Genomic DNA, 12,762 nt, shown 5'->3' on the forward strand with positions numbered 1-12,762 from the left:
ACAAACACGAATCATGCCTCCGAGATACTCTACTGGATCGATCCTTTTGATTTCAATAAAAAAAATACAATGGTTTCGATATTATTATAAGTTCTTACATAATCTCACTCCAAATATCAGTGACCAATTTCTCCTCAAAAAAAATAATAAAACAATATTTGCAATCGTGCCACCTTCCTAACACACTCGCAATTGGCCTCCCTTAATGCGGAGATTTCCACAGAAGAGATTACAGATGCTATTAAAACGCAGAGTCACCATTTGACGGTATGTTTAAAAGATTGTGTGGGTTAACATTTACCCGTACTCAGTTCTCCCGTCACGTCCAAATCATTTACAAACTTAATGTGAATGTGAACACTAATTTAGTAACAGCCGGCTATCATTGGAACTCCCATGAGCTAACCTATTTGTGGATTCTGAGTATAATTAACCAACCAAAAAACAGAATAATACACTGAGATAGTCTGGAGATATCAATTTCTAAATATATTGTTTATCTTTTTGCCTCACGGTAGAAGCCTACTGGATATGATTGGTGTCTTAGTGAATTGTTTAGAAGAAATCTATGTTATTGTTATCAATTCCAATGCTGTTGCTCTTTTGGATTTATTCATTGTTTTTTAATTGGTTTTATGTGTGAGTTAATAAATTATTTTATTTTTTGAAGTCTCTGCTTCCATATATAATCTATTAGGAGTGGGGTTCTGTGTATGATCAGATATTGATTAAGATTTATAACCAACTAATTGAAATATAAAATTAATCGCTAGTCATCTTTATAATTGCCAAGTCACAGGTGACATTTGCGCAATTCTTGTTTCTTTCTCAATATTTTCCTATATGGCAATTGAGGAGATCTGACACTCCCTCCCATTAACTGCTGCACCTGCTGTCTGTGAGATTCATGTACGTTTATATATTATATTGATTTCTTAGCGCCAGAGACCTGTTTTGTACAGTCACTTTGGATGTCAAAAAAGCCTTTGATAGGGTAGCATGGCCTTTTATGCAACACACTTAAGTAAGTATGGGGAGCCAGGTTGTACATAGGCATTGGCACCCAACAAGGATGTCCTTTACCTCCTTTAATGTTTGCCTTATTATTGAACCTCTGGTCATTCATATAAGAAATAACCCAGTAATGTTCATTTTGTCGCTTCCAATAAACATTGTCCAATGCGATTATTGTGGTTCCAACGCACAAAGAGATTTAATAGTAAAAGATAGCAGGATTTACAGCAAGCCATGGTGTATCATAAAAGGCATAACAATAAACAGGAAAATATAAGCTAAGTACATTACATTACACAAGTGGTGTTGAACCCAACGTCTCTGTGCCAAAGCATAGTAAGCAGTCAAGAGGTACCAGCCAGTCCACAGCAAAAACGTGCTGCAGCAGCTATACCAGCTATCCAAAAGTAAGCGGTTCCAGGTGCTGGTGAAGGAGTCTGGTGGTGGCAGCACTATCCTCCTACAAGTTTTGTGCAGTTGGCGTTTCAGTCGGTAAGTGCCTAGTGGCAGGCGATACCAGTAGGAGTAATCTGTAAAAGTTGGTTACTGACGGATAGAAACCCAGATAAAGTGTGTAAGGTCCCTCTCCCAAGGACCGGATGGCAATGTAAATACAGGTTTATATGTATTTCAGGACCAGCAGTTCACAGTCTTACCATGTACTTTATCAGTCCATCAACAAGTGCTGGTTCCAACAACTTAAACTATCACAGTAACTGAGAGCAGCTGAATGGCTTTTTCAGTTGCTTTTGTCTCTAAAATCACAGCTTTGTAAGAGTTGACATAGATTTACATACTTCTTGCTCTCAATTGCAAACTATACAAGGCCTATGCATACTAATTGGTCAGCATGAAAAAAAGCAGTACTCACATATGACTGCTTTGTAAAAATCCCTCAAAGCTCTCAGAAAGCACTTGTTAAATTTGCTTCATGCCCCCCCCCCCCCCCTCTTTATTGCATTGCTTTTAAAGCACTGCAATCTGAAAGTGTTAAGCAAATTTGCCCTACTCCATTGCATTGTTGGGACAGACCCCACTCTGGCATTCACTATGGGAGTCATAATAAAGGACTACAGCAAAGCCAAAGCACAATCAGGATCGATCACTGTCCATTATTAAGCATATCTCATTTAATGTTAGCGCTAAATACACATAGAACATGCAATGCAGCTTTGAGAATACTCACAATGTTGGAATATTTAAATTGCTGACATGTAAATAAGCTTAATGCACTTCAATGTGTCCTAAGAATCTGGGACTCATGCCTGAAAAGCACCTTACACGTGAATAAACCTGACAAGGAATTTTTTTTCCCCATCTGAATTCAGTACAATGTTTGTAGCCAGAACACTGCTGCCCCTGACTCTCCATTACTTGCAGCAGGAACAGTGACAGCAGCCTCCTCCCCTGTGCACCACGTGACTCCAGCAGTCACATGACCCGGTGACGTCGGCAGGTCCTGTCGCTGAAGGGGATCTAGCCACGAACGTAGTGTGTTGTAAATATGAGGTAGTTGTTTATTTATAGTAACAGGATATTTATTAATTGAAAGGCGCATATCCCGGAGGTGAGTGTTGGGGTGGTGATAGTACTGCCAGAGCCAGTCACTGGGAACCTGTAGCTTCATACACAGTGTGTGTTTATTTTACAGCCACTCATCAGATATATGGACACTTTATGATAACAGACTGTTCCTGAGCAGAGAGTACATGATGTCAGTATGACCTTTACCAGGTGAGCATTACAACCTATAGATGTATATGTTAATGTGTAATGTTTGGACGGAGGGAGTGTTCAGTGCATGAAAAGCCAGTTTCAATACCTACGACTTGTCCATTCTGCACCTCCCCTCACGAATACAGGTGTGAGTGGTCACAGTATATTGGAATTACATGGATTATTATTATGGTATAGGGTGTTTGAATACTACACATCTGTGTGATGGATAGCTATACAGAGTGTTTACTTATGAAAGATCCAAAGCATTGTGTAAAAATGATAGTTGTCCTGCTACTCCTTTTAGTCCTCAATATTGGAAGAGGACAGGTAATGTCTGCTCTTTCCCTAGCAAATGTATTTTTTTGAAGAGGCTGTGTGGCTAAGGGTAAATCAGTCACTGGCTAATAAATAGGTATTGGTTAGTTATATGAATTCCCTTATGCATTCCAGTCTGGACAGCCAAACTTGCTTGAAATGACAGTGCATATGATGCATATTTTATTTTAATGTAATTTTTGGCCTTATATCCTTTGGATTAGCATAATGTGATTAATGTAATCCACACTCTGGAGTACAGAAAGTTGCCCATATGTGGCTTTCTGATTTAAAAGAAGTAGGGACTTATTAAAGTGGGCAAATCACCTACACAAATTAGAGGGATGTATTTAGAATCATTATTAACTTTTATAGTGTGACACATGAGGTCTGCAGCACTGTACAGAGTGCAAACAGCAAGACCGTACACAGTTATTGGGGTGCAAAGGGTATAATCAGCACAGGCTGAAACTTGTGTGTATTAGAGTGAAGCCTATTTAGAACTAATATGTCATGAATATTAGACAGTGTCTCAATTATGTCCCTAGCAAAATGACATTTATACTGATTCAGTCTACACAATTGATGCCTTCACTGTGTGTATCCACTTTAACTTTTTATACTGTAGCAATATGCTTTACTATCATTAACCTGTTTATGAGCAAATCTTTATGATTTGGTACTGGTTTCTGATCATACCTATAGAGGTCATCCTCTATTGCTTGTTATTTCTTAAAATCTGCATTGCCAGGTATGGTGTAAAAATATCCTCACCTGAGGCCTGGTGGCTGCTCAATGCAGTTTGATAATACACTAGCCAATTAATTCCCTTCCGAATGCAATGGGAGCTACTTCCCCTGGACAGCATATTTTCCAAAAATTACTATAGAGTTACTATTTATATTAATATCATCACCAATTCCCTAACACACACAGACAGGCAGACAGACACAGACTATGGTCAATTTGTTAGGAGCCAATTAACCTACCAGTATGTTTTTGGAAAGTGGAAGAAAACCGGAGGAAACCCACGCAAACACGGGGAGAATAAACAACTCCTCACAGATAAGGTCCTGGTCGGGAAATGAACTCATGACCCCTTTGCTGTAAGGCAGAAGTGCTAACCACTACGCCACCGTGCAGCCCCTATTAATATATGATTTCCTAATAGACCTAAAAAACCATGGCATCCACTAGCCTTTCACAGTTTTTAAGACAACACTTTTGCACAAGATGATGGAGCAGGGGTATGGAGTCTTGTGTATTCCTGGTTGAATGCAGTGAATACATGTAATAAAAAAGTGGCCATAGGGAATATTTATCCCTCTGGTGATCAACCATTTACACCCTTACAAATCTGCTACTTTATCTTGTGCATTGACTTTTCCCCAAAGTAAATGAACAGAAACAGCATGTGTTTTAACTCTGCTGCCACTTCCTCAAATTTAATCTACACAAGTAAATATGAAGACCATTGTAATGTTCATGTACCGCACATAAGGAGAGTAGTTGTGAATGAACCTCTAATGGAATGTACCTATCACAGGAACACTAAAAATATTACTTTAATGACTCCACAGTATATAGATCTGCTTAAATATCCAGATTCGTTGACTGCTACTTATTCTACAATGATTCCTTTATTATTTTTCTTCTTCTTTTTTTTTTTTAAATGAAAGGTCTTATTTTTTTTTTATTGTGTAATATGTCTCCACTCTTTCCTTCTGGAATTTCCTACTTATTGCTGTATTTGAATGACAAGGGAAGAGACACATTCAGCAGCCTTCTAGTAGTCTAGAAATAAAGATGTTTTAGTAAGATGATACAAAATGTACTATAAGTAGTTCCTTTCTGTAATCTAGACATACTGTATATGAATAATATTTTTAAAGGCACCAGTACAATGTAGTTTAATGTATAGATGAAAGTTCATTTTTATTTCTACATCTGGGTTTGTGGCTGAGGATTTTACAGGCTTTAGTTCAAGCTGACAGTAAATGTTTAGAAGCATTGATTGTAAATATTGTGTCACTACACAAAATTGTTGATTAGTGAATTGTTATCCACATGAATTGTTGTTTTGTTCCATTTTATGCATGCCATACCCGCCTACATACGCTGGTATATTTGGAAACCTAGAATAGTTTTCCCATTGTTCTGCCTGCTGTAAAAGCTCACAAGCTAGTTAACCCATCCGTTGTTTTTTCTTTCCTCTATGTTGCATGCTCACTCTTTGGACCCAGCGTTTTATTTGATTTTTTTCGTTCTTGTTTTCCTATTTTTACCTTACTCAGGTTGTATGTTTTCATATCTACTTCTTCAGGACTCTCTATACCCATAACTTTATCCCTTTAAAACTTAATACAATTATGCACCTTTGTACATCTACTATTTAGTTACACTTCCACTCCTGACCCCTTTTGTGTACCAATTTGTATTTACTGGAGAGTAGTGAAAGGAAAGTAAGTTATAGTTCAAGCGCTGTTAAAGGTTTATTATTAAAAAAGAATAAATTGCACTTAATGAATATTGGTAACACAAATTCTGCAGCGCTGTACAGAGAAACTCACATCAGTCCTTGTCCCATGGGAGCTTACAGTCAAATGCCCTAACATACACACACAGAGACTAAGGTCAATTTAATAGAAGCCAATTTACCTACTAGTATGTTTTTGGAGTGTGGGAGGAAACCCACGCAAACGCCGGGAAAACATACAACTCCACACAGATAAAGTTATGTTTGGGAATCAAACTCATGAGCCCAGTGCTGTGAGGCAGAAGTGCTAACTACTATGAATAGGATAAACTTGATGGGGTTTTGCCTTTTTTCAAACTTGCTAATTGTGTTTCTATTTAACTATATAAAAGTGCATATTATTGCATACATATTAGTAAAATTATATATAAGCGTTAAGTGTGAATAGTTTTTAATTACTCCATATGTAACTCTGTTTTATAAAATTACCTTACATATATACGCTAAATAGACGAAAAGGAAAAATGGAAATCGAGTAGACTGCCAGAAAGCTGTTTGCCTCAAAATAACTAACATTTACTTATTTACCTAAACTTTAAAAACAACTTTAGATATATATATGAATATATTATTCTAAAGAATATCTCCATACAATTTTTTAGTTTTGGGTGGAGTTATCCTTTAACAATATTGAATAAATGGAAAATGACGGGGAAACAAAAGCTTTAAACCTTAAAATAATAAAATATGGTGCCAATCTTACACCGCTTTAATATTTCTATCATGTTTCATTTCACTTTCATCCCACTGCACTTCCATTGAGTATTCCCTCCCCAAGAGTGACAATGATTGTTACATTATTTTTGGTTAATAAAAATCTACTTATTGTAATGTTTCTTCAGTAGAGCAGGAAAGAAACTGTAGAGGCGAACATAGTAAATTACACCAATGTTCTTCGAGGCGGACCTGTCACAAAGCCCTCTATTGTTATTTATTTACATAAGGAACTATGTCACTTGCAAAAAATCTAAAAATAAAATGGGAGAGAGCATTTTATTCAGAGCTCTCCCGGACAGTATTCTTTAAGCCTGCACACCAGTAGAGCTGTGATACTGTGATATGTACAAGTAGCCTTTTGATCCAAAAATAGGTTGAGATACCTATGCATATATATATATATATATATATATATATATATTATTCACAATCCTATGGGGGGGCGAAGGGGAATCCGCAATGTTGCGGTAATGCGGAGTGTCTCTGAGTCCGTTCTGGAGGCACTTTGCGCTTAATTGAATGTGCCCCATAGTGTGTTTTAAATATGTATATCTGCAGAACTCAACAATGCACAGTCATGCTTGCATAATTTAGTCATACAAAAAGACTATGAAATGCACCACTATATAACTAAATGCCCTCACATGAACAAACCCTTCAGGTCAATTTGTGTTGTCTAAGAGGAGTGTAGAGCAGAACGTACAATCCTGTTAAAGCTTTGCAGATCTTCGGTTAATATGTATTGACCTTGGGTTACGCGTTGGTGAATTTTTACCAATTAATTGCATAATCTCCATTATAAATTTGGAAGAGACACACAGGTATGGAGTCAATGGAGAGCCACATTTTACACTATAAATAGGAACAATATGGCTGTAAAGCTGCTCTGTTAGATAATGGGGAGATAAAAACATTTGGCAGCAAATTGGTTTAGTATTTGCGATCATCAGACACAGGTAATTCTCTTGTACCAAAGCATAATACAGCAGGGTGCTCTGACTTGAGATAAAGCCTCCCGTGTCATATTCAGATCTTAACACAGGCATTGCCATTTATATTTCATTACTCAGTGAAACGGGAGATCAAGGAGAAAAGAAAATAGATTATGAATCATTTATGAGACACACATTTGTAGTGATTGTACCTCCATGGTCACTTGAGAGCAAGTTTTAGTCCACACTCTTGATTGTGATAATATTCTTCAACCCAGGTAAAATGAGCTGGACAAAGTGGGGAGGATTTGCAGATGAGATTCTTGAATTTCTGGGCGTGCATAGTGTTCTGATATTACTGGCAGTTGTGATGCTGCTAATAGAAAGGATATACAAAAGGTTGAAGTGACGCATATTTCATTTGTGTGGATTATTTTTTTCTGGTACCAGCTTTAGCAGAGTGTGTACACCACATGTGCATAGTCATGTCATGTTCATATTCTAATGCAGTATGTTTTTTAATTGTGAATAACATTCATTGTAGTATGTCTCCCTGCTCTCCTGCTGGAGTCAAGGCTTTGTTGACAGACTACTTTCTATTGATGTAGATTGGAGACACTGCACACAATTTAAAGGTGTGTGTGGTATTTTTTTCTATTTTAATATTTGTATTTTTAAAGCAGATTATTTTCTGTACTACTTTCAGTCTTCTGTTCTCTGGGCACGCTTATCTGCAATGATGTCTTTGTCATTAGCATTTATTCTGAGCAATTAGAGTCTTGCTAACTCTTATTAAACAATCAAAAAATAGCTCCCAATTAAGATATTGTAAAAAGCCTTGAAACATGGTACTGCTTAACAAGTGCAATCTTATGCTGCAGCGACTTTTGAATGAGACCTCTCATCCGTGAGCACACCTTTGATTTTTAATTGGCAAGAATATATCATTGTAATTTTTCTTTCACGAATATATATTACAGATAATGGGATCCCAAATGAAACAACTGTGGTAAACATTGTAAGTACTTCTAGACCAGGTAAATTACCCACCATGAGCTGCATTCTGCACTGCTCTAAAGCACACACAACATGCTTTTAAGAGTTAGATGAAAGCAACTTGCATTTCAGCTATAGTTTCTTCAGCAGCAAAAAAATGTGGTTAAGGAAAGTGGATTAGTAAGTAATTTCTTTAGTAATGCCTTCTCTTCACTCTAAAGCTGTCCTACCACCTAAGTGGAAGTGCATTCACATTCACCACTTTAACATGGCTGCGGAGAGGGTGTGTGTGTGAAGACAGCCGGAAGCTGCAGTCTCCCACGATTGCGGTATCACATTCGTCATTATACAGCTACATTTTTCGGCTGGGGCTGAGACACAGCTCCCTGGGGGAGGGGGGGGGGGTAAGAAAACGGCTGCATATTGCAACCCCTGGGTCCCCTCTGCGTGGTGCCCCGAGTAGGTTGATTTTCACCCTTTTGAACATAGGAAATCTTTAAGTTGCATGACTCATTCTGCTTTTTTGAATATGCAGGAAGCTTCTTCCATTTCGGGAAGCAAGGAAATGTATTTGATGCCATTTTTAAAAAGGGGAGTGATCCTTGTGCGTCTTGGCTTTACTGTCTTAATATGGTAAATTGGGTCCATTTTCATTGGAATCCCAAGTGCATTTGCGACTATGTAGCCATGCAGGTACAGAGTGATGTGGAAGATGTTTGGTTTTCTTACTATTTTATATATTTGTGGATCTTTTGAGCTATGGAAATAAATGTTGTGATTTTATTCAAGTAGTTGTTTGAGTTCTATATATTCATTGTATATACAAACTCAGAAATAATATGGTACATTTTGAAATAATAATATTTGAATATTTGTATTGTGTGTTTTTGTTTTTTCCTTTTTGTGTAAAATTCATACAGCTCATTGCATTTATCATCATCATTTATTTATATAGCCCCACTAATTCCGCAGCGCTGTACAGAGAACTTGCTCACATTAGTCCCTGCATTGTTTTTAAGAATGTTTCACTAATTTGCACATTTTATCTCCATTAAGCCTAAAAGTATGCCATTTGATATTAGCTGTGCAGTTTTCATAAATATTTCTCATAGTTGAGGAAAATGCAACTAGCTCAACAGTGTTTTTTGTGTCTGAATTCTATTTATGTAAAAACAGCAGCCATTGCAGTGTTTTCAGGTATGTGATAGGTGAATATATTTTTCTCTCCTTATATTTACTGCAGTTTGTGAATTGCTGTTTGTGAGAAAAGAGCAGTGATTGTTTGTTGTATTTACTGTATCAGTAAATCACCATAATCAGGGAAGGGTGGTGGTGGTGGGGAATTAGTTTGTATGTACAGAGCCCTGTGTGTCATTGTCTCCTAGTGCTTCTATTTGTATGTGTCTCTGGTTGTGACTGACATTTCTGTCACAGCCTATAGAAAAATATGGGAAAGTGTGTATGTGTGTGTGTGTATATATATGTGTGTGTATATATATATATATATATATATATATATATATATATATATATATATATTATATATTCTACATTCTACATTTTAGGACATACTTCCTGAAACACTATGAATCACCATAGTGCTGACAGGGCTGGGTGCATGTATATACTTTATGCAACAAAAATCTCACTTATGCTAGAGTTGACATTTTCTTATAGAACACCTATTTCTCAAAATGAAGCAGATACAAGATTTTCCGTAATAATGTTTTAAACCAAGTTTGTGAAACGTTCTCAAAATCGGTCACTTAGTGAAGTTTCATAATTATTTTATAATTCGACTTCAAACGCCACTAAGTGCAACATTGAAAACTTCAGATATGAATTATGAAGGTTAAATACTTTGTTTAGAGAGCACTTGCATTTTAACAGGTCAGAAAGCTGGGACTGCAGTCATTTCAGTTTCTGTGACATCATTGTCTCTGCCCCTGTGTAGACTTCATCAGCGCACACCATGTATTTCTGCAAAGCGGCTATGCTGTTTGTGACTTTATGTCCATTCTGTTAGAGAAGCACTTCCTTCCAGGTCTTTTAGGTGTATATCTTACTAAACTGCGTATTTTTCAAAAAATATGGAGATGTGGCTTATAGCAACCAGTCAGATTCTGGCTTTCATTTTGTAGAATGTACTAAATAACTAACTAGAATCTGATTGGTTGCTATGGGCAACATCTCCACTTTTTCAAACCTGCAGTGTAGTAAATTTTGCCCTTTGTCTTCTGCAGATGAGTTAAAGATAGTATGGTGTAGGTATATTTTTACGTATAAACACGCCATGTTAAATTATGGCTTCACTTGCTCTTTTAAGGTTCCACTGTTTATGGAAAATAGTCAGCATGGCTGTTCCCACTCATACCAACAAGGCAAATATGTACAGAAATATGTTAGGGCAGAATAACCTAGGCTATATACTTGCTTATAAATCAATAAAATGTCAGTGGGCTTGTTTCTCTAACTTGATTTCAGTGGCTTTGTTGTAAGATTCCAACGATAAATAATCCCATTCCCCACACATAAAAAAAACAAACTAGTATCTTCTTGAGGGTGGTTTCACAATACAGCAACTGAACACTGAGCCTTACAGTTAGAAAATGACATCTTTCAGAAGAGCTGAATCACTGCCATTGTGACATGTTGATCATGCTTTTTTTTTTGTTTTTGTTTATCTGTTATTGCGGCTCTAATGTTCAATATGAGCACAGTTTGGACACCTCTCAAAATACAGACAGTTAATTTATTAAATGTGATCTAACTACTTTCCATCCCTGGTGCACTTGTTCATTCTTAGGCAGTAGTTTGGTGTTCAAGCAGCAGTCATTGTTCACTAAAAACAGCCAAAGACAGAAATCACAAATGCATAAGTAAAAGTTTTGTACCTTGACAGAACAGGAGACATTTGCTATGCATTGGAGTATGAACAATTAGAACTTCTTTTCTTTTAGGTCCAAAAGTTGCTCTGCGCTACAGCAACCAATGGAAATATCAGCTTAGTGTAGTTATTACACCATGAAAGAACATTTCTGTTTAATAGCTGCCTATAATGTAGTTTTTGACCCTGTTGATTGCCCTCTTCTCCTGCACACCATCCACTCCATTGGCCTTTGTGACATTTATTTCCTATTTCACTTCCTACCAATCTAAGTGCTCCTTTAATGTATCGGCCATTATCCCCACTCTTGCTGTCTTTTGGAGTTCCACTAGGCTTTGTTCTCGGTCCTCCGCTTTTCTCACTTTATATCTCTTCTCTTGGGAAATAATTTACTGATTTGGCCTCCAGTACCAACTGTATGGTGACAACTTACAAATCAGACTCTACTTCCTTGTCCTCTTTAGTGGAACTTGGACTTTCAGTTCCACTAATTAAAAAAAACAAAAACAAAAAAACGGAAGAAACAAATGGTAAAATAGGCTTTAGATACATTTTTAAAAAAAAATAATTTTTTTTTTTAATAAATACACAATTGAAAAAAAAGAAGCATTTTTTCATTAATTTTCTTCTGCTATAGCAATCCTGAGATCGTTTATTAAATGGGCTTCTTCGCACTTTGGTCCAGAGAATGTTCATGCTGTCTGTGACTACCTATGATGTTTGTCACCCCTTGATGTAGAATTCCTATCTCCATCGAGAACGCCCATTTTCGCTGGAGATAGGCCTTCTTGTAGACCCATACGTTTCTCCATTTTGATATTGCCTGGAGCATTCAGAAGTATTAACTCTGTGTAAAGTAGAAAGGAGTTAAATGGGAATGTTCATTAAGTACATTACACTTTGCTGAAAGAAGATTTAAGAAAACATGTCTAATCCTTTTTTAAAGCTAGAAGAAGGCACAATGTATGAGCCCTAATAGACCAAAGACAGGCCACTCTTTCTCATAAAATGATTCTGATGGTCTTTTAATATACGTTATTTGTCCAGGTCGAATAACTGTTTTTAACCATTAGTGTGGGTGAGAGAGCCTCAAATCAATACACAATCCTTGTATTTGAGACTTTTTTTTCCCCCCTATCTATTCCATTGGTAAAAGGAAATCCATACATTAAAATGTTTCCTGGTACTAAAACTATTTTTGTATTACTATTTTCCAGTGAATGTCATTGCTTAAATAGAAAGTGATTGTTTTAGTAAGAATCCCTATTTTATTTTGGCAGAATGGCACTTCCATTGGAGATAATACGTTATTTAGAGAACTATGGATAATCTCAAATCATTTTAACATGTACTGTACTACTTTCTTATAACTTTCTGATGTCACAGTTGCTATTTCCACTTCAAGGCCTCAATAACAACAGTGAAACAAGCAGGCTATTAAAAGTGATTACACGCACTCCTTTCATCCCCCATAAATGGTGCTTTTGTGAATTAGGATTGGTATTAGGGTTCTCTAAAACTGCAGCTGTTGTCACTTCTAGAAATCCATGTCAATCCATGTTGTTAAATGGCAGAATTGGTCCGAATTAAGCATCTTCCCCAACTGGCATGCAATTAATTTATGAAATCATTCATGTGTTTCTCTG

At 36.7% G+C, this 12,762-nt stretch overlaps 1 protein-coding gene across 3 annotated transcripts in view; it reads left to right on the plus strand.

The window, feature by feature from the left end:
• Positions 1-2,444: 2,444 nt before the first annotated feature.
• The window catches only part of CYLD (CYLD lysine 63 deubiquitinase), a 57,346-nt gene continuing 47,028 nt past the window's right edge, over positions 2,445-12,762 (plus strand). For all 3 annotated transcript variants that reach the window (XM_075188861.1, XM_075188863.1, XM_075188862.1), the window contains exons 1-2: positions 2,445-2,581; positions 2,666-2,748. The gene's annotated coding sequence lies outside the window, so the exon portion shown is untranslated. The remainder of the gene's footprint in view (positions 2,582-2,665; positions 2,749-12,762) is intronic.

Source organism: Mixophyes fleayi, chromosome 10, assembly GCF_038048845.1.
Source record: "Mixophyes fleayi isolate aMixFle1 chromosome 10, aMixFle1.hap1, whole genome shotgun sequence".
In the NCBI taxonomy this organism is placed as follows: Eukaryota; Metazoa; Chordata; class Amphibia; order Anura; family Limnodynastidae; genus Mixophyes; species Mixophyes fleayi.